Source organism: Phascolarctos cinereus, unplaced genomic scaffold (genome assembly GCF_003287225.1).
Source record: "Phascolarctos cinereus isolate Bilbo 61053 unplaced genomic scaffold, phaCin_HiC Scaffold_4;HRSCAF=312, whole genome shotgun sequence".
Classification (NCBI taxonomy): domain Eukaryota; kingdom Metazoa; phylum Chordata; class Mammalia; order Diprotodontia; family Phascolarctidae; genus Phascolarctos; species Phascolarctos cinereus.
Genome location: NW_027555847.1, coordinates 283,156,215 through 283,177,365, shown reverse-complemented (window position 1 = coordinate 283,177,365; position 21,151 = coordinate 283,156,215). Strand labels below are relative to the sequence as shown.

At 34.0% G+C, this 21,151-nt stretch overlaps 1 pseudogene; it reads right to left on the bottom strand.

Annotated features, from left to right (window-relative positions):
- Positions 1-4,808: 4,808 nt before the first annotated feature.
- On the bottom strand, positions 4,809-5,129 carry LOC110222155 (small ribosomal subunit protein eS1 pseudogene; annotated as a pseudogene).
- Positions 5,130-21,151: the final 16,022 nt, after the last annotated feature.

Genomic DNA, 21,151 nt, shown 5'->3' with positions numbered 1-21,151 from the left:
TCTCTCTCTCAAACTATGACTTGGTTTATGACAAAAAATAACAACAATAAAATTGATAAACCAGTAGGCAGAGCCAAAATATTAGAGAAATGGCAGAAAGTCATCGGAACTCTCTCCAATTCCAGTTAAAACAACTTTAAATCACTTCGGAATGAATCTAGGGTGACAGAGACCTCCAAAAGGACAGGGTAAAACAATTTTCCAGCCCAAAATAACTTAGAGGGACTGAAGGAAAGGTCTGTCTCACTTGGGTAAAAGGGGAGTGCAGCCTAGTGTAGGTGATGTCCAGGCAGGTCAACAGGAAGCTCTCAGCCATAGCACAGATCAGCAACAGAAGCCTTGTGGCCCTGGTTCAGAAGGCCAGGAGCATAGAAGGGCAGCGGTGAGGCTTCTAGCCTCTAGTGGGCACCCTTAAAAGCAGATGAGCAACCATTCCTGAGGCCTCAGTGCAGCAGGTGAGCTGCCAGTCCTGGAGGCCCTGATGCAGCAAGCCAGTGGCCAGACCCTGGCTAGTGGTGCAAGAAGCTTGGGACAGTAGCCCCTGCACCCCAGGAACAGAACTCAACTTTAAAAGTGACAAAATAGGTTCTTGAGGAAAAAAAAAAGCTCTGATCATAGAAAGCTACTTGGTGACAGGGAAGATCAAAACACAAGCCTAGATGAGAACAACAGTGTCAAAACACTACCACCTAAAGCCTCAAAAAGAAATATGAATTGGTTTAAAGCCCAAACTGAATTCCTAGAAGAGCTCAAAAAGGATTTTAAAAATAAAATTAAAGAAGTGGAATAAATATTGGGGAAAGAAATGAGTTATGCAAAAGAATTGTGAAAAAATGTCAAGAACTTGATAAAAGAAACAAACAAAAAGGAAATGTATAAAAATTCACTGAAGAAAACAATTCCTTAAAAAGTAGAATTGGCCAAATGGAAAAGGAGATACAAAAGCCAACTGAAGAAAATAGATCCTTAAAAATTAGAAATGGAAAACTGGAACTTAATGACTCCATGAGACATCAAAAAGCAACAAAACAAAAAGAATGAAAAAGTAGAAGAAAATGTAAAATACTTCACTGAAAAATAAGTGACTTGGAAAATAGATCTAGGAGAGATAATTTAAGAATTATTAGACTACCTGAAAACCATAATAAATAAAGGGGGAAGGGGCTGGACAGCATCTTTCAAGAAATTATCAAGGAAAATTGCCCTAATATTCTAGAATCAGAGGGTAAAATGGAAATTGAGAAAAAAAGCTTCCAATCACCTCTTGAAAGATATCCCCAAATGAAAACTCTCAGAAATATTGTAGTCAAATTCAGGAATTCTCAGGTCAATGAGAAAATACTGCAAGCAACCAGAAAGAAACAATTAAAAAACTGAGGAGTCACAGTTAGAATTACACAGGATTTAGCAGCTTCTTCATATAAGATAGGAGGGCTTGGAATATATTTTGGGAGGCAAAGGAGCTAGGATTACAACCAAGAATTCACATACCAACCAAAACTGAGTATAATCCTTCAGCGGAAAAATGGATATTTAATGAAATATAGAACTTTCAAGCACTCTTAATTAAAAGACCAGAGCTGAATAAAAAAAATTGACTTTCAAATATAAGACTCAAGCATAAAAAGGTAAAGAGGAAAAAAAACCCAAGAAATTATTCAATAAAGTTAGACTGCTTACATTTCTACATGGGAAGATGATAACTTGTAACTCAAGAACTGTATTTTTATTAGGATAGTTAGAAGGAGTATACATTGACAGAGGGTACAGTTATGAATTAACTTTAATGGGATGAAGGGGTGAGAAAAAGGATTGTTTTGGGAGAAGAGGGAAGAGAGAGGTAGAATGGGGCAAATTATATCAGATGAAGAGGTACAAAAGACATATTAGAATGGAAAGAAAGATGGAGGTTATGGAATATGCTTGAACCTTACTCTCAGAGGAACTGGCTCAAAGGGGGAATAACATACATATTCAGTTGCATATAGAAATCTCTCTTACCAAGTAGGGAAGTTGGAAGAGAGGAGGACAAGGAAATGGGAGGCTGACAGAAGGGAGGACAGATTGAGGAAGGCAGTGGTTGGAAGCAAAACACTGGTGAGGAGGGACAGGGTGAAAGGAGACAGAGTATGAGAAAAGTATAAACAGTGGAAAAATAGATGGAGGGAAATACGTCGTTAGTAGTCATATTAACTCAGCCATAAAATGCAAGCAGAGAGCAGAGTGGATTAAAAAACCAGAATCCTACAATATGTTATTTATATTACAGGGCTTCTTAAACTTTTTCCAGTTGCAACTCCTTCAGAGCTTCTTAAACTGTGGGTCGTGACCTCATGAGGTCACGACCCACAGTTTAAGAAGCACTGGTTTATAAGAAACACATGTGAAGCAGAGACACACACATATACACACACACAGAGGGAAAGTAAAGGTAAAAGGCTGAAGCAGAATGTATTATGCTTCAGTTGAATTAAAAAAAGCTGTGGTAGAAATCATGATTTCAGATAAAGCAAAGCAAAAATAGATCTAAATAAAAAAAACGAGGAAGGAAATTACATCTTGTTAAAAAGTACCACAAAAAAATGACAAAGTACCACAGACAAAATAATGTTAATATTAAATATATATGCACCAAAGGTATAACTTCCAAATTTCTAAAGGAGAAATTGAATGAGTTACCTGGAAGAAATAGAAAGTAAAACTATAATAGTGGGGGACCTCAACTTTCCTCTCTCAGAACTAGATAAATGTATCCATGAGATAAACAAGAAAAAAGTTAGGGATGAATAGAATTTTAGAAAATTTAGATATGATAGACCTCTTAAGAAATTTGAATGGGAATAGAAAGGAATATACTTTTTCTCAGCAGTACATAGCACTGACACAAAAATTAACCATGTGTTAAGGCATAAAAAACACACAATCAAATGAAGAAAGGCAGAAATATTAAATGCTTCCTTTTCAGATCATGTTGCAATAAATATTACATTTAATAAAGGGCCATAGAAAGACAAATTAAAATTAATTAGAAACTCAATAATCTAAACCTAAAGAATGAGTGAGTCAAAGAACAAATCATAGAAACAATTTCATCAAAGAGACTGACAACAATGAGACAGCATGCCAAAAATTATGGCACATAGCTAAAGCAGTACATAGGAAAAATTTTATATCTCTATATGCTTATATCAATAAAACAAAGACCAGATCAATGAATTGGGATGCAACCAAAAAAAAACTAGAAAAAGAACAAATTAAAAATCCCCAATTAAATGTCGAACTGAAAATCCTGAAAAGTCAAAGGAGAGATTAATAAATTGAAAGTAATAAACCATTGAACTAATAAATACAACCAAGAGCTGGTTTTATGAAAAAAACCCCATTAAAATAGATAAACCATTGGCTAATTTAATTAAAAGAAATTAAACAATAATTATGAGTTATTTTGCCCAATTTTATGCCAATAAATCTGAAAATCTAAGTGAAATGGGTGAATATTTACTAAAGTATAAATTGCCCAGATTAACAGAAGAGGAAACAGAATACTTAAATAACCACATTTTAGAAAAATAAATTGAACAAGTCATCAATGAACTCCCTAAGTAAAAATCCCCGGGGCCAGCTGGATTTATAGGTGAATTGTACTCAACATTTAAAGAACAATTCATTTCAATGTTATATAAAATATTTTATTTTTTTCTAATTTAAGATAAAATCAATTTTTACATTGATTTAGAAAAAAATTAAGTTACAAATTCTCTTCCTCTGTCCCTCCCTCCATAAGATGGTAAGCAATTTTACAAAGGTTATGCATATAAAGTCATGCAAAACATATTTCCATATTAGTCATGTTGTGAAAGAAAACACAGACTCCCCCGATAAAAAAAAAACCAAGAAAATTAAAGTTTAAAAAATTGTGTTTCAATTTGCACTTAGACTTCATTAGGTTTTTCTCTGGAAATGGATAGTATTTTTCATCATTAGTTTTCCAGAACTGTCTTAGATCATTGCATTGCTGACAATAGCTAAATCATTCACAGTTGATCATTGTACAATATTGTTGTTACTGTGTACAACCTCTTCAGGTCCTACTCATCAGTTCACATAAGCCTTTCTGGGTTTTTCTGAAAGCATCCTGCTTGTTATTTCTTATGGCACAATAGTATTCCATCACAGTCATATGTTGCAACTTGTGCAGCCATTCCCTAATTGGTAGGCATCCCCTCAATTTCCCAAGTCTTTGTCACCAAAAAAATAGTTGCTATAAATATTTTTGCATATATAGATCCTTTTCTATTTCCATTATAACACTTTTTTTCCACAATGATAAATTTTCATTTTTCAATCTTTAAAAGTTCTTAGATTCTTGAACTGGTGGTTCATAGCCATCAGCCCTTTCTACCTTTGTATCTGTTTCATCTCCTAAAGGTTTTCCAGAGCCACCACCTTCACCACAGAGTTCCATTAGCTTTCCCAAATCAGATTTGGGCTTCTTGAGCATCTTGACTTTTGGGACAAACACATCATGGAGAGGGTAAATGGACTGGCAAGCCTTTTCTATATCTTTTCCAATGCTTTCTGGAATTAGTTTATTGACAACTTCTTTCAAATCATTTGTCTGCTCCTCTTGGGTCATGATCTCCATCATTTTCTGTTGGTGCTGGACATAAGAGGTCTTATGGATCTGGTTGTTGCGCTTTTTGGTAAAACCAACACAAAAGAGGTGGGGCAAGTACCATTGGTAGTTTTGACATCAACATGGGCTTCAATCTGGTCTCCCACTTTTTTACCATGGAGCATATCTTGCCCCGGGTAAAGTCCATTCCATGGAAATTAGTCTAACAATTTTTACCCTGAACATCTTCAGTAATTAACTTGAATTTATGAAAAGCAACCTCATCATTCTGCAGATCAGCAAGACTCACTTAAAAAACTCAATCCTTGAGACCATTAGAGGCAATTTTTGTTCCTTGGGTCCTTGTAACCAGTGTCTTGCCAAAAATGCGAATGTTGAACATAGCTGGTGCTTTTACATCATACCACTCCTTCTTTGAAAATGGATCAACCACTTTCTTCTTGGCTCCTTTTTTGCTGCCTTTGATGAGATGCTTGTTCTTGCCCACCTCCATGATCTTGCTCTAAAAACCAAAAAGCTCCATAACAACTTTTAAAAAAATATTTTATTCTGAATTTAAGAAATAAAACATGCATTTGTATAACATAGTAGAATATAAAAAAGATTATTGTAAATGAAACTGCAAATTTATTATGTACAACTTGTTCTTCCTTTTAGATATATAATAATTATGATGTAACTTTCTTTTGTCCCTTTTTTCTTCCCTCTCTGTCACCCCACTCTAGGGATGATTAGCATTAAGCACGTGTGTATGTGTGTGTGTGTGTGTGTGTGTGTATATACACACACACATATGTAAAATCATTTTATACATACTTAAATTTATCAGTTCTTTCTCTAGATGTAGATAACATCTCCCTTTATAAGTCCTTTGTAATAAATCTGGGTATTTATAATGTTCAAAATGACTTATTCACTTAAAGTTATTATTAAAACAATATTGTTATTATATGCAATATTTTCTTGGTTCTGCTCATTACTCCCTTCATTATTTTGTGGAAGTCTATCTATGTTTCTCTAAGATCATTAAGCTCATTCTTTCTTTTTTTTATATAGTGTTTTTTCCCCCAGTTACACATCAAGAAAATTTTTTAGGATTCATTTTCCAAGATTTTGAGTCCCAAATTTTTCTCCCTTCCTGCCCTCTCTTCTTCTGAAAATAGTAGGCAGTTTGATATAGTTTCTACATGTGCTATCATGTAAAAATATTTTCATATGTGTCACAGTTGTGAGAGAAGAAACAGATAAAAATGCAATGAGAAAGAATACATACTTCTATCTGCTTTCAGAGTCCATCAATTCTTTATCTGGATATGAATAGATTTTTCCTTCGTGAGACCTTTCTACTTGTTTTGGATCATTGTGTTGCTGAGAAGAACTGAGTCATTCATAGTTGATCATTATACAATGTAGCTGATACTGTGTACAATGTTTTCCTGGTATTGCTCATTTTACTTTGCATCAGCTTGTGCAAGTCTTTCTAGGATTTTCTGAAATCGGCCTGTCATTTTTTATTGCACTATAGTATTCCATTACATTCACATACCATAGCTTGTTCAGCCATTCCCCAATTCATGGGCATCCCCTTCATTTTCAACACTTTACCACCATGAAAAGGGCTAGTATAAATATTTTTTACAAATGCAGATCCTTTCCCATTTTTTATGTTCTCTTTGGGATACAGACCTAGTAGCAGTATTGCTAGAATAAAGGGTAGGCATAGTTTAGTTGCCCTTTGGGCACAGTTCCAAATTGCTCTCCAGAATGGTTGGAGAAATTCACAACTCCACCAACAGTGCAAATGTTCCAATTTTCCCACATCTTCTCCAGTGTTTGTCCCTTTGGGTCTGTGTCTTCTTTCACAACATGACTAATGCAGCAATATATTTTACATGATTGAATATGTATAATCTATATCAAATTGCTTACTGTCTTAGGAAGGAGGGAGATGAGTAAGGGAAAGAGAAAATTTAGAACTAAAACTTTTAAAAAATGATTATTAAAAACTGTCTTTGCATGTAACTGAGAAAAAATAAAATTTAATTTTTTAAAAAATTGATATGCTGTTGGTTAATATGATAAAAAGAGAAGAAAACCAAATCACTAGTGTCAAGGAAAAGCAGGGTGAATACACCACCAATGAAGATAAAATTAAAACAGTTATTAGGAATTACTTTTTCCCAATTAGATACCAATATATTTAACAGTTAAATTCAAACAGAAGAATACTTACAAAAATATAAATTGCTTATATCAACAGAATAAATAGAATATATTGAAATAGAATATCTAAATAAACCTATTTTTAGAAAAAGAAATTAAACAGGTTATAAGTGAACTTATTAAGGAATAAAAAAGACCAGATGGATTTAGAATAACACCTCTTCAAAAGTCAGCTAATTCCAATATTAAATAAACCATTAGGAAATAATTGATAAAAGAGTACACCAAAATCTTTTTATGAAACAAATATGGTGCTGATACCTAAACCAGGAAAGGCAAAAAGAGAGAAAGAAAATTGTAGACCAATTTCATTAATGAAAATGTACATAACAATCCTAAATAAAATACTAGGTAGGAGAGTATAACAATATTTCACAAAGATTATACATTGTAACTAAGTGGGATTTATACCTGAGAGTAGAGATAGTTTGATATAAAGAAAACTATTAACATAGCATAATATTAACATAACATCAGTAACAAACAAAAATTCTTTAATTATATTAATAGATAGAGAGTACAACAATAATTCTTATTGAAAACACTTGAAAGCTTAGGTATAAATACACTTTTCCTTAAAATGATAAAATCATCTACTTGGAAAATCCTAGAGATTCAACCAAAAATTAGTTGAAACAAGAAGAGATAGACATCCCAATCAAACTACCAAAAATTATTTTGTTGAGCTAGAAAAAAATCATAGTAAAATTAATTTGGAAGGACAAAAGGTCAAGAATATCCAAGGAATTAATGGAAAAATGTAAAGGAAGTAGGTATCATAATATTTATTTAACTAGCATTACTCCCTTCAATGGTCTAAGCTAGACTATTACAATACAAATTGCTTTTTAATTTATTTTATTTATCTGAACCTGGAATACACATATTAATTTCAGTTAAAACTGTAAAGCTTAGTTTGAAGTTTAACATATTATGTCCAAAAATAATGTACAATAACATTGTAAATAAGATATATGTAACATCATATTTTCTGGGCAAGGTTAATAGATTCAGCGCAAATTAGCAAGAAATTGTCATTGACATTTTCTCATATCTTTCAGAAAAGCCTTTATAAATGCAAAACTTCTGAATTGGACTGGATTAGGTCCCAGTGGACAAAAGTCTTAGATTCAATGTTTTTAATTTCCTAAGTTACTGAATAGGAACCACCTTCATAACTCTAGTTAACTGTGGCTTGGAGACTTTAACAATCAGGATGTTTTCATTTTTACCATCCAAAACCCAGTGACAATTATGATGACATTGAAGACAATGATGATGTCAGTACTACAAATATATAGCCTGCCAATTCTGCTAAGCTAGGTGGACTGAAAGAAATATACTGTATCTTTTTTGTGTGTTTTTTTGAATATAAATTTATTTATTTTAAGTTTTCAATATTTACTTCCACAAGATTTTGAGTTCCAAATTTTCACCCCATCTCACCCCTCCCCCCACCCCAAGATGGCATACATTCTGAATATCCCTCCCTTCCCCTAGTCTGTCCTCTCTTCTATCTCTCCCCCCCTTCTCATATCACCTTCCCCTTCTGTTTTCCTGTAGGGCAGGATAGACTTCTTAAAATTCTTAAAAATTTCCTGTATTTCTTATTTCCCAGTAGCATGTGAAAACATTTTTTTCTAAACATATGTTTTTAAAACTTTAGGTTTCAATTTTTCTCCCTTTCTCCCTCCCCACCCACCCTCATTGAAAAGGCAAGCAACTCAATATAGGTTATACATGTGCAGTTATGCAAAACACTTCCATAGTAGACATGTTATGAAAAACTAACTCTATTTCCTTTAATTCTATCCTGTCCTCCCATTTATTCTATTCTTTCTTTTGACCCTGTCCCTCCTCAGAAGTATTTGCTTCTGATTACCCCCTTTCCCAATCTGCCCTCCTCTCTATCATCCCCCTGCTCTCTTGTCCCCTTCTCCCCCTATTTTCCTGTAGGTAAAACAGATTTCCATACCCAATTGAATGTGTTTGTTATTCCTCCTTAAGCCAAATCCTATGAGAATAAGATTCACTCATTCTCTCTCACCTTCCCCCGCTTCTCCTCCACTGTAAGAGACTTTTCTTTTTTTTTGTGAGATAATTTACCTCATTCTACTTCTCCCTTTCTTCTTCTCTGAGTATAATCCTCTCTCATCCCTTAATTTTATTCTCCAGATATGACCCCTTAATCTTCAACTCACCCTGTGCCCTCTATCTATATCTATCTATCTATCTATCTATCTATCCACATATTTTTTTTCCTCCAACTACCCTAATACTGACAAAGGTCTCATGAGTTATAAATATCATCTTGCCATTCAGGAAAGTAAACAGTTCAACCTTAATAAGTCTCTTATGATTTCTCTTTCCTGTTTACCTTTTCATATTTCACTTGAGTCTTGTATTTGAAAGTCAAATTTTCTATTCAGCTCTGGTCTTTTCATCAAGAATGCTTGAAAGTCCTCTATTTCACTGAATGAGCATTTTTTTCCCCTGAAGGATTATACTCAGTTTTGCTAGGTGGGTGATTCTTGGTTGTAAACCTCTCTCCTTTGCCCTTCGGAATATCATATTCCATGCCCTGTGGTCCTTTAATGTAGAAGCTGCTAAATCTTGTGTTATCCTGATTGTGTTTCCACAGTACTTGAATTGTTTCTTTCTGGCAGCTTGTAATATTTTCTTCTTGACCTGGGAACTCTGGAATTTGGCTATAATATTCCTAGGAGTTTTCCTTTGGGGATCTCTTTCAGGAGGAGATTGGTGGATTCTTTCAATTTGTATTTTGCCCTCTGGTTCTACTATATCAGGGCAGTTTTCCTTGATAATTTCTTTTTTTTTTCTTTTTCTTTTTTTCTTTTTGATGAGGCAATAGGGGTTAAGTGACTTGCCCAAGGTCACACAGCTAGTAAATGTTAAGTGTCTGAGGCTGGATTTGAACTCAGGTCCTCCTGACTCTAAGGCCAGAGCTCTATTCACTGCACCATCTAGCTGCCCCTCCTTGATAATTTCTTGAAAGATGATGTCTAGGCTCTGTTTTTCAACATGGCTTTCAGATAATCCAATAATTTTAAAATTCTCTCTCCTGGATCTATTTTCCAGGTCAGTTGTTTTTCCAATGAGATATTTCACATTGTCTTCCATTTTTTCATTCTTTTGGATTTGTTTTACAGTGTCTTGATTTCTCATAAAGTCACTAGCTTCCAATTGCTCTATTCTAATTTTTAAGAACGTATTTTCTTCATTAATCTTTTGAACTTCCTTTTCCATTTGGCCAATTTTTCTTCCTTTTTTTTTTTAAAGGCAATTGGGGTTAAGTGACTTGCCCAGGGTCACACAGTTAGTAAGTGTCAAGTGTTTTGTCTGAGGCCAGATTTGAACTCAGGTACTCCTGACTTCAGGGCCGGTGCTCTATCCACTGCGCCACCTAGCTGCCCCAAATGTCCAATTTTTCTTTTTAGGGCATGCTTCTCTTCATTGGCTTTTTGGACCTCTTTTGCCATTTGGGTTAGGCTATTCTTTAAGGTGTTATTTTCTTCAGTATTTTTTTTGGTTTCCTTTAGCAAGCTGTTGACTTGTTTTTCATGATTTTCTTGCATCACTCTCATTTCTCTTTCCAGTTTTTCCTCTACTTCTCTTACTTGCTTCTCAAAATCCCTTTTGAGCTCTTCCAAGACCTGGGACTGATTCATATTTTTCTTGGAGGCTTTGGATGTAGAAGCTTTGACTTTGTTGTCTTCTTCTGGTTGTATGTTTTGATCTTCTCTGTCACCAAAGTAAGATAAGATAGTCTGACTCTTTTTGTGCTGCTTGCTCATGATCCTGGCCAATTACTTGAGTTTTAAACTCTTTGTTAAGGTAAGACTCTGCTTCCAATGTGGAAAATGTAGTGTCCCAAACTTTGGGGGTTTGTACAGCTGTTTTCAGAGATACTTGTAGGGACCTGTAAATTTTCAGTTCTTCCAAGGTGGTATGATAAGGGGCGAGGTGTTTACTCCTTTCCTGGCCTGTACTCTGGTCTATTAGTGACCACAAGGACTCCTTTCTGTCCTGGAACTGTGAGGAGGGTTTTCTCTTCACAGCCACTGCAAGCTCTACCATACCAGTGCTCCTCACCCCATGACCGCCACCCAGAACTGTGACCCAGATCCAAGCATGGGCAAAGCAAGAGATTCCTGCCTCAGTACTGGCAAAGAGATCCATGCAATCCCTCTCTGATCAGCCAGTGGATACCCCCTCAGTCTGTGGGCCAGAAGCTCAGGAGGCAGCTGCCCATCCCCCAAGGCCACACTCTCAGGGAACTGGACCTGAGACCCCACATTCCTCTCTCAGCATTGCAGAAACAGACTTTTCCAACTGACCTTCTAAGCTGTCTTTGGCTTTTGTGGATTGAGGAGTCTGGAAGCTGCCACAGCTACCCATGATTCAGTCCTCTGAGGCCTGCTCCAGGTTCACTGTGGCCTGCCCGCCCACACTGAACTGTGCTCCTCTGCCAGGCAGCGTGATATACCTTTCTTATCAATCATACAGGTTGTCTTGGGCTGGAAATTTGTTTCACTCTGCCTTTTTGTGGGTTTTGCTGCTTTAGAATTTGTTTAGAGCCATTTTTAATAGATATTTGGAGGGGTTTGGAGTAGAGCTCAAGCAAGTCACTGCTTTCACTCTGCCATCTTGGCTCTGCCCCCAGAAATATACTGTATCTTAAAAAAGCTTTTAGAATTTTGTCTTTCCCTGGATGATTAAATCAAACATAGCTGGTCTTCCTAGGTAATTTTGACTCAGTGCCTCAGGCTGTTAGCAGAATATTCATACTCCAGATTGGTGGCCTTTGCTGACTTTTGCCAAATTCCCCTCTGATAGCTGGAGTGATGGGTGACTTTAATACCTTTTTACTATGGTAGCATGAGTGTGTGTACCATATTGAACCATCTTCATGAATTGTGAAGAGCAAATGAAATAACAAACACAGTTTGTACTTTGCAAACTATAAAACTGCACATGTAATTTATCCTTGATAGCACCTTGGTAACTTTACAACCACCAGATTATTAATTAATAGAGCAGATAGACACTTACTTAGACTCTGGACTTGCTCTCTCCAATCTGCTTTCAAACTGACAATAAAATACCACAACACAATTGGGCTCAAATGTTCTCAGAATTGTAGGAATAACTCTGTTGAATGAAAATACATTCCCTCTACTCACCACTCTAGCTCTTGGAGTTGAGTAATAAACTTGAATTTACATACATTGTCTATTCATAATAATAACACTTTAAGATCTTAAACATAACCTTTTATAAGCAATAATGCAAAATTAATAATGATGACAATGTAGGTGCTACATTGAAACAAATGATGAATTTCATCACAATCCACAAAGAAATGAGTCCTACTCTCCAAACAAATCACTCAATTTCATTTAAATTAGTTTTTATTTGTTTCAGTTTTTTATGTCACCATGCTATCCCATGTAGCCATCCTCCCCCGTGCTTCCAAGAGAGCCATCCCATATGCTAAAAAGCATTTTTTTGAATTGGGAAAAATTAGCACAATAGATAGATTTATTGAAAAAGTCTGGAAATATGTGCAATTAAGTCTGAGATATCATATCTCTTAATTTGTGTCATACTTGATTTTTAAATTTCGGTTACGTTTATTTCCGATTTTTTTTGATGTATCATTTTTTCTCATTTATGTTGTTGTAGTTACTGTGTGTATTATTTTCTTGGCTCTTGCTTTACTCTGCATCAGTTTATAGAGATCTTTCCATGCTTCTCTGTATTCATCACACATAATTTATTACAGCACATTAATATTCCATTACATTCATGTACCACAGCTAGTTTAGCCACTTCCTAATGATGGATATGTATTTTGTTTCTAATTCTTAGCTATCACATAAATTGGTGCCATAAATATTTTGGAATATATAAGGATTTTTTTTAAAATCAATGGCTTCCTAGGGTTATGAGCCCAGTAATGGAGTCAAAGCATATGGACATATTAGTCAGTTTATTTCAATAATTGGAAATGCTTTCCAAAATTATTGTACTATTTCACAATTCCACCAACAATGTATTCATGTTTCTATTTCCTCCAACAAGGTCCATTGCAAGTTTTTGGGCATTTTTGCCACTTTGTAGTTTATAAAGATGGTTTTGATTTGCATTTCTCTTATTATTCATGATTTGGAGCATTTTGTCTTTCATTGCAACTACTTCATAGTTCTTTTGAGAATTGTTTGTGCATATCATCTTTTACCTTCTAGTCACATATGTGTGTACATACATACACATACACACATGCATATATATTTGATTGTTAATTAATAATTTCTTATAATATTAACATTATACATTAATTAATAACATCTTAATTATACCTTAATTATATCTATATTATATCTTACCAAACCCTTTTCAGAGAAATTTGATACAGAGCAGTTTTCTCATTTGACAACTTCTTTGTTTTTTGTGCAATCAGCTTTTGTAAAATAGTGAATTTTTACTCCAATAGCTGGGATCTTTGAATTTATCAAACACTAGGCTTCTGTGATTATTTGCTACTGTATATCATATAAATAATCTATTCCATTGATCAGCCCTTCCTTTTCTTATCCAGTACCAGATTATTGGTTAGATTAATCTAGCTCTGAAAGAAGTAAACGTGCATCCTCAATAATATATTTTAATGTATATTTCCTCCTGTAACTCTTCCTGTAACTTAAACTTATCATCCTTCATGAATTTCGATGCTATGCCATTTGTGGAATACATGTTCAAAATTTATTTTAATTGATTATGTATTGTACTATTTAGTAAAATTTAGTCTCGCTAATTATCTCTTTTAGCTCTGTTTTTGCTTTGTCTGAGATCATAATTGATACCATTGTCTTTTTACTTCAGCTGAAGTAAAATAGATTCTGTTCCAGCTCCTTATTGTAATTCTGTGTGCCTTTCTGTTTCAACTGTGTTGGTTTCTAAACCTTTATGGTATTTGCTTTCCCTTTATGGGTGAGTTCATTTTATTTACGTTCACAATTATGATTGTTAACTGTGTCTTTCTCTCCACCCTGCTCTCTTTTATTTATTTTCTCTTTAAAATAAACCAACTTATCCCCTCTTCAAATGGTAGTTTTGATTCCGATCATTGTCTTCCTTTATTTACCTTCCTTGTTATCAACCTCTCCCTCTTCTTTTATCCCTTCCCCTCCTACTTCTCTGTTGTGAAAGATGAATTTCTATACCCATCTGTGTCTTCCATGCTCACATGTGTGTGTACAATACATATGTATATATAAGTATAAATACACATATATGTATATGTATGCATTTATTCTTTTCTCTTTAAAGCACTTCAGATGAGTGAGGTTCAAGTGTTGCTTGACCTCCCTAAACTATTTCCTCCTCCATTATAAAAAATTCCTTGCATGCCTTTTATGTAAGATATTTCCCCCATTCTTCATCTCCTTTCCTTCTTTTCCAAGTTCATTCCTCCTTCTCAGGTTTCCAATCTTTTTTGAGATCATCTCAAATAAAAAAATAGTTATGAGTTTTGTTTAAGTAGACTACTTCTGTTATAATGATGTTATAAAGTATTTAGGGTTTACAAGTATCATCTTCTCATGTAGGAATGTGAACAATATCACCTTAAGAAGTCCTTTATTATTTCTTAATCATATTTAGCCTTTTATCTTCTCTTGAATCTTTTTTTGTATAGCAAATTTTCTATTTAGCTCTTGTCTTTACATTAGGACTGGTTGAAAGATATCTATCACATTAAATATCTGTTTATCTCCCTGAAGAATTATATACAATTTTTCTGAGGAGCTTATTTTGAAGTGTACTCCTAGCTTCTTTGTTTTCTGATATATAATATTCCAAGCCCTTCACTCCTTTACAATGGTAGCTGCTTAATCTTGTATGATCCTGACTATGGCTTAGTGGAAAAAATATTCATATTTTTCTTTGTATGTGTTGAAGAGACCTAAATTACTTACCTTATTGTGAGATTCATATACTTTTCATGTCCATAGCATAAAGAATGCTTGTGTGCCTGCAATTCCCAAGCAATCCACACATAGTGCTTACTTCTTTTTCTTAAATCCTCTTCATTCTCTGACTTAAAAAATACTTAATTTTGCTATTTTCCCTAACAACCTATTTGTCCAGCTAGATGAGTTTTAAAATTCCATTTAGATTTCCCTTGTAGTGGCAGGGATTCATTGGGGAAATTTTTCACATGCCCATTAGAATTGGAGCTAGAAAAGATTTGGTTGACTGGGCACCTAGAGAAATTTTGGTGTGTTCTGAATAGAATGGAATATGTAGAAAATTGTGTCCAGATTCCAGCTGGGTGGCCTTATGTGCTGAGGGAATCAACAATAATTTTTACCTGGGCTTTACCATTAAGTCCACTTTCTATCTGCAGCTCTGCTTTGTCTGAACTCTACAGAACAAGATAGTGCCGCACTATGTACTCCCCAGTGTCTCCTTCTGGTCCCCACTTTCCAGCTTCCTTTTGTGTAATTTCTTCCCTCATCATAGTTTAAGCTCCTTTGTACCCATTACTGATTTCTTTTTCTTATTTGTATCCTCAGTGCTTTGCATAGTGCCTACCACATAGTAGGCACTTAGTAAATATTCATTGAATTGAATTAAAGTTGAAGAAGCAAGGGTCCCTTCAAAACCTTAATCTCTTTAAAGTGCATTGAGAGAGTTAAGAAAGACAGAGGACAGAACTGATAATATCAGAGAATCATAAGAAGTGTAAAGTGATGAATAAAGTGTGCAGAAAGAACAATTTATGACCTTGAAAACAGATCAAAGAAAGATAATTTAAGTGTTATTTAACTAAAAACCATAATCAACCCCCCCCAGTTTAAATATCCTGTTTCAAAGAATTTTTAACAACAATACAACAAAAAAGGTGTCATTGTCACTTAGAACTAAAAGACAAAGTGCAAATATTAGTAACTCTTCTGGCCTCTTCAAAGAATCCTTAAAAAAAACTCCCAGGAACTAGCCAAAATCCAGCGGTTCCAGGTTAAAAAAAATGTAGTGTAAGAAGTCAGAAAGAAAAAGTTCCACTATTGAGAATCCACATTAACAATCACATAAGATTAAGTAACCAGCATGCAAAAGGAGTGGAGAGTTTGCAATGTGATATTACAAAGGCAAATATGTATAGGCTTACCCGGAAAAACACAGCACAGGGAAAAAACAAAACTTTAAGGAAATAGAGGACTTCCAAACATTTTCTAATGAAAAGATCAAAGCCCAATAGAAACACTGAAATTAAAGCACAGGAGTCAAGAGAAGAATAAAAAGTTAAATACAAATCAGTAATGATAAAAGAGTAGGCAAGGATTGAGTGCTTATGGGTATTTTTTTTAATTGTAAACTTAAATATTGAAACAAATGCAAAATAAAGGGAAAAAGTATTGCCATGTAAATAGCAGAATGTAAGAGAGAATTCAAAGTATAGAGCAATAGATTTCCATTTCAGGAAAGCCTATATAATAAATACTACACATTTTGTTGAGAGCTGCCCATCTTTTCTTTGCTTTCTTGTAAGTTTTTTTCATTCTCTGCCATGCATTTTTTACTTTGTTCTTTTTTCCCCTTTCTCCATCTTCCCCAAGGCTATAATTTAGCATGTATACACACACAAACACACACATGCACACATGCACATGTATATACATTCATACATATATAGACACATACACACAAATATACATGTATATACACATACATATATCCTTACAAAGATACACTCATTTACACATACATATGCTTAGATATCCATAATCATACTCATAAATAGGCATACACATTCATGTGCATCTATGTAAAACTGCTATACTTATTTGTCCTCTGTTTCTCTGAGTGTAGATAACCTTTTCCTTCTTAAGTCCAAGTCTTTCCATATTTTTCCAAGTCCATCAATTTGTAATTTTATGTGTTTTCCCCTCTTAAACCCATCCTTGATGAAAATAGGTTTCCAGAACTACCGGCCTTCCTCCCCTCTCTAATTCATATGTGTCAGTTCTTCCTCTCACACTTCATTTGTAGAAGAGAATTACTCTTTTTAGCTGCTCCTAAACACTTTTGATTTTTGAAATCATATAGAGCTCAGGTCTATCCCAATCTTTCTTATGAACTACCCAATTACTAATAACAATTTTAGACATATATATTTTATATTTTCTCATTTAAAAGGTAAAGAGTCTGTCCTTATTGAGTCCCTTGTAATTAGTCTGTGATATGTACCTTATTTTTCTCTTGGCTCTTACATGTCAAATCTTCTATTACGGTCAGTTTTTTAAAAAACAAAATCCTGAAAGTCTAACAATTCATTAAATATCCATTTTTTCCATTCAGGATTATGCTTAGCTTTCCTGGGTATGATATTTTTGGCAAGAACCCCAGTTATTTTAGTCTTCAATATATAGTGTTTCAAGACCTGTGGTCTTTTATTGTCACCACTGCTAGATCTTGAGTGATTCTACTTGTGGCACCACCACATTTAAATTGTTTTTTTTTTCTTGTTGCTTGTAATATTTTATCTTTGAGTTGTGAGTTTTGGAATTTGACTATGATATCCCTGTGGGTTTTTTTTGTTGGATCTCTTTCAGATGGTGATAGGTAGATTTTTTTTCTATTTCTACTTTCCCCTTTTGTTCTAATGCCTCAGGGCAATTTTCTTTAATTATTTCTTGTATTATTATATCAAGATTTTTTTTGTTATAGTTTTCAGGTAGTCTGATTATTCTTATGTTTTCTCTTTTTAAAGCTTATGTTTTAACAGAAGATGATACAAGATTCCTGTTAGATTACTAAAGTCACAAGGAATCATAGAAGGAGTAAGATAAAGCAAAAGTCCTGGGAAAGTTTTTTTTTTTTTAATACTTTGATGATCTTAAAAGAAGAATGAAATAGAAGGGGAAGTAGATATACTAGTTGGGGTGGACAATAGGAAGGCTGGGTGGTACATCATAGTTTGAAAGTAGAAAATGACCATACAGGAGGAAGAGAGAAACAGGAAATGCTTGAACCTAACTTTCATTTGAATTTATCAAAGGACAGAAGAATACAGAGGCAGTTAAAAACAAAAAAATACATTTTTCACAAAAGAGTAATAGATGGGAAATAGGAGAGGAAAGAGAGAATATCAGGAAAGAGGGTCAGTTCAAGGAGGAATTAATCATAAACAATATCAACTCTAACCAATGGAGTTCTAACATGAGAAGAAATTTAAAAGGAAAGAAAGATAAGGTAAGAATGTCTTATTGGGCTTGGTGAGGGAAAGAGGAGTAGAGGAGCAGAAGCCAAATGAATCAGTTCTACAGCACTGATGCTAAGAACACTCTTCACTCACCACCCTTTTCTTCATAAAGAGAGAGTAGTAAATAAAGAGAGGGAAAGTGAAAGAGAATAGGGTGAAGGGAAATAAATAAAATAATCATATCTCCAATTGTGAAGAGGATGAATCTATCCATAAAATGGAAAAGGATAGCAGAATAAATTAGATGTTATCTAATCCAATGATATTTTGTTTACAAGGAGCACATATGAAACATAAAGATTCATACACTGTTAAAATAAGGGGTTAAAGCAAAGTGCATTGTTTCATTTGAAGTAAAAAATACAAAGTTAGCTATCATGATCTCGGATAAAACAACAGCAAAAATTATACTTGATCCAGACATGAGCGGCAAAACTATGCTAAATATTATGATCATCATACCATAGAAAATCAACAATTAATGGAAAAGGAATATTTTTGTCCTGATGATTCTTCACAGGGAGAATTCTGTCAAAGTTTTCAGCACTTATTAGTGCCCATACTGCAAAAATTATTTTTAAAAATTGCAAATGTGTCCTACCAGAAAACTTTTATAAGTTAAATATAATTTTAACACCCAAACCAGGGAAAGATAAAATATAATAGAACTATAAATTGCTACACTTAATGAATATTAATTTTTAAAAATTTAAGTAAAATCCTGTCAAGCTACAATATTTGTCAATCAATCAATATTTATTATGCCTCTACAATGTGCCAGGCACATACCCAAGAAATCATTCAATGTGACCAAGTTAGATTTGTATCAGGAATGCAAGAATGATTCAACATTAGGAAGGAAAGCAACATAATCACAATAAAATATCCAAAGCCACATGAATATATCAAGAGTAAAGAAAAGTCTTTGACAAATTATAACATTGATTTATGTTATGAACCCTACAGAGTACAGGTGTAGAGGGAAATTTTTTTTTTGGCTAGGCAATGGGGTTAAGTGACTTGCTCAGGGTCACACAGCTACTAAGTGTTACGTGTCTGAGGCCAGATTTGAACTCAGGTCCTCCTGAATCCAGGACCGGTGCTCTATCCACTGCACCACCTACCTGCCCCTGAGGGACATTTTTTAATATCATAAAAACCATTTATATAAAACCAAAAGCATGCATCATGTGTAATGGAGATGCACACCATAAGAAGGTTTAAGGTAAAATATGAAATTATAGAAACAATAATTTCATTAAAGATAATGATAATGAGATAATATACCAAAATTTTTGAGATGTGGCTAAAACAGTCCTTGGTGAAAATGTTTATATCTAAATAATTTATTGGGCATACAACTAAAAAAATCTTTAAAAAACTAATTAAGAAGAGAGGATCCTATATCAAAGAAAAGATAGAGATTTAGAGAAGGTAGGGCAATATTTGATTGTATACATTTAAAATGTTTTTTTTCTTACAAACATAACCAATGCATATAAAATTAGAAGGGAAGCAAGTAACTGAAGATAAAAAGACCTTTGGTGTAAGTTTCTCTGTTAAAAGAAATCTTCATATCAAAAGTATATAGGGACTTGATTCAAAATTTTAAGAATAAAGAACTTTCCCCAATTGACAAACTGTTAAGGAGACGAACAGTCAGTTTTCAGAGGAAGAAATCCGGGCTATCAATACTCACATGAAAAAAATGCTTCAAATGACCAATAATAAATGCAAATTAAAACAACTCTTCATACCCATTAGACTGACAGAGTTGACAAAAAATAAAAATGACAATGGTTAAGAGTATGAAATAAGAGGTATAGTAACACACTATTGAAGGAATTGTGAACTGGGCTGGTCATTCTGAGAACAATTTGGAGCTTAATCCCAAAAGCCACTAAATTTTGCGTGCCCTTTATCCCTACTACTGGGATATCTCAAAGAGATAAAAGAAAGGAAAAATGACCCATATATACCAGAATTTTATAGTAGCTTTTTCATAGTATCCAATATTTCTAAATAAAGGTGGTGGCCATCAATTAGGGAATGACATGATATGATTAATATATAAATGTAATGGGATACTATTGCATTTTGAAAATGAAATGGATGGTTTGAGAAAAACCTGAGACTTGTGTAAACTGACACAAAGTGAAGTAAGGAGGAGAATAATTTATAAATAATAGCATTGTAAAGACAAAAACACTTGGAAATGCTTAAGAATTCTGACAATGACAATCATGATTCCAGAGGACCAATGAAGAAGTATTCTATTTACTTCCTGAGAGAGAAGTGATATACTCAGAGTGCAGATTGGGACTTTTAAAAAAAAATTTGACTGATATGTATATTTGTTTTTCTTGAATATTTATTATAAGGTTTTCTTTGTCAGTGGTAAAAGTTGAAAAAATTAAATTAAAAATAAATAAAAGAATATATATGATAATGGTGTAAAGGATTCAGGAGAAGAAAGTGTAGAATTGACCTGATTCATTAAGGGATCAAGATGAGGAAGGAAGGGGACCATACATATTCTTCCTTCCCCTTTCACAAAAATCAGTTTTATACACATATCCTCTTCCTTTGATTTAGGGGATACAGACATCAGAAACTGAGTGCTCATTCCATGCTGAGGATATTTGATTGTTGTGCTTTTTTGCTTACTATCTTGTAATGACGTTCTAGAGGTAGGTGTGGAGTATGAGATTAGCCCAGTCTCTTTACCATATCATTTTTACTCTGGTACTGGGAATCTAACAATAGTATGAAATCCCAAGACTTGCTGGGAAAACTGGAAAATAGTATGACAGAAACTAGACAGAGACCAACATCTTACACTGTATACCAATATAAAGTCAAAATGGGTACATGATTTGAACAGAAAGGGGTGATGGTATAAGCAAATTAGGAGAGCAAGGAATAGTTTAACTCTCAGATCTATGGAGAAGGGAAAAATTTATTACCAAACAGGAGATAGAGAACGTTATGAAATGCAAAAT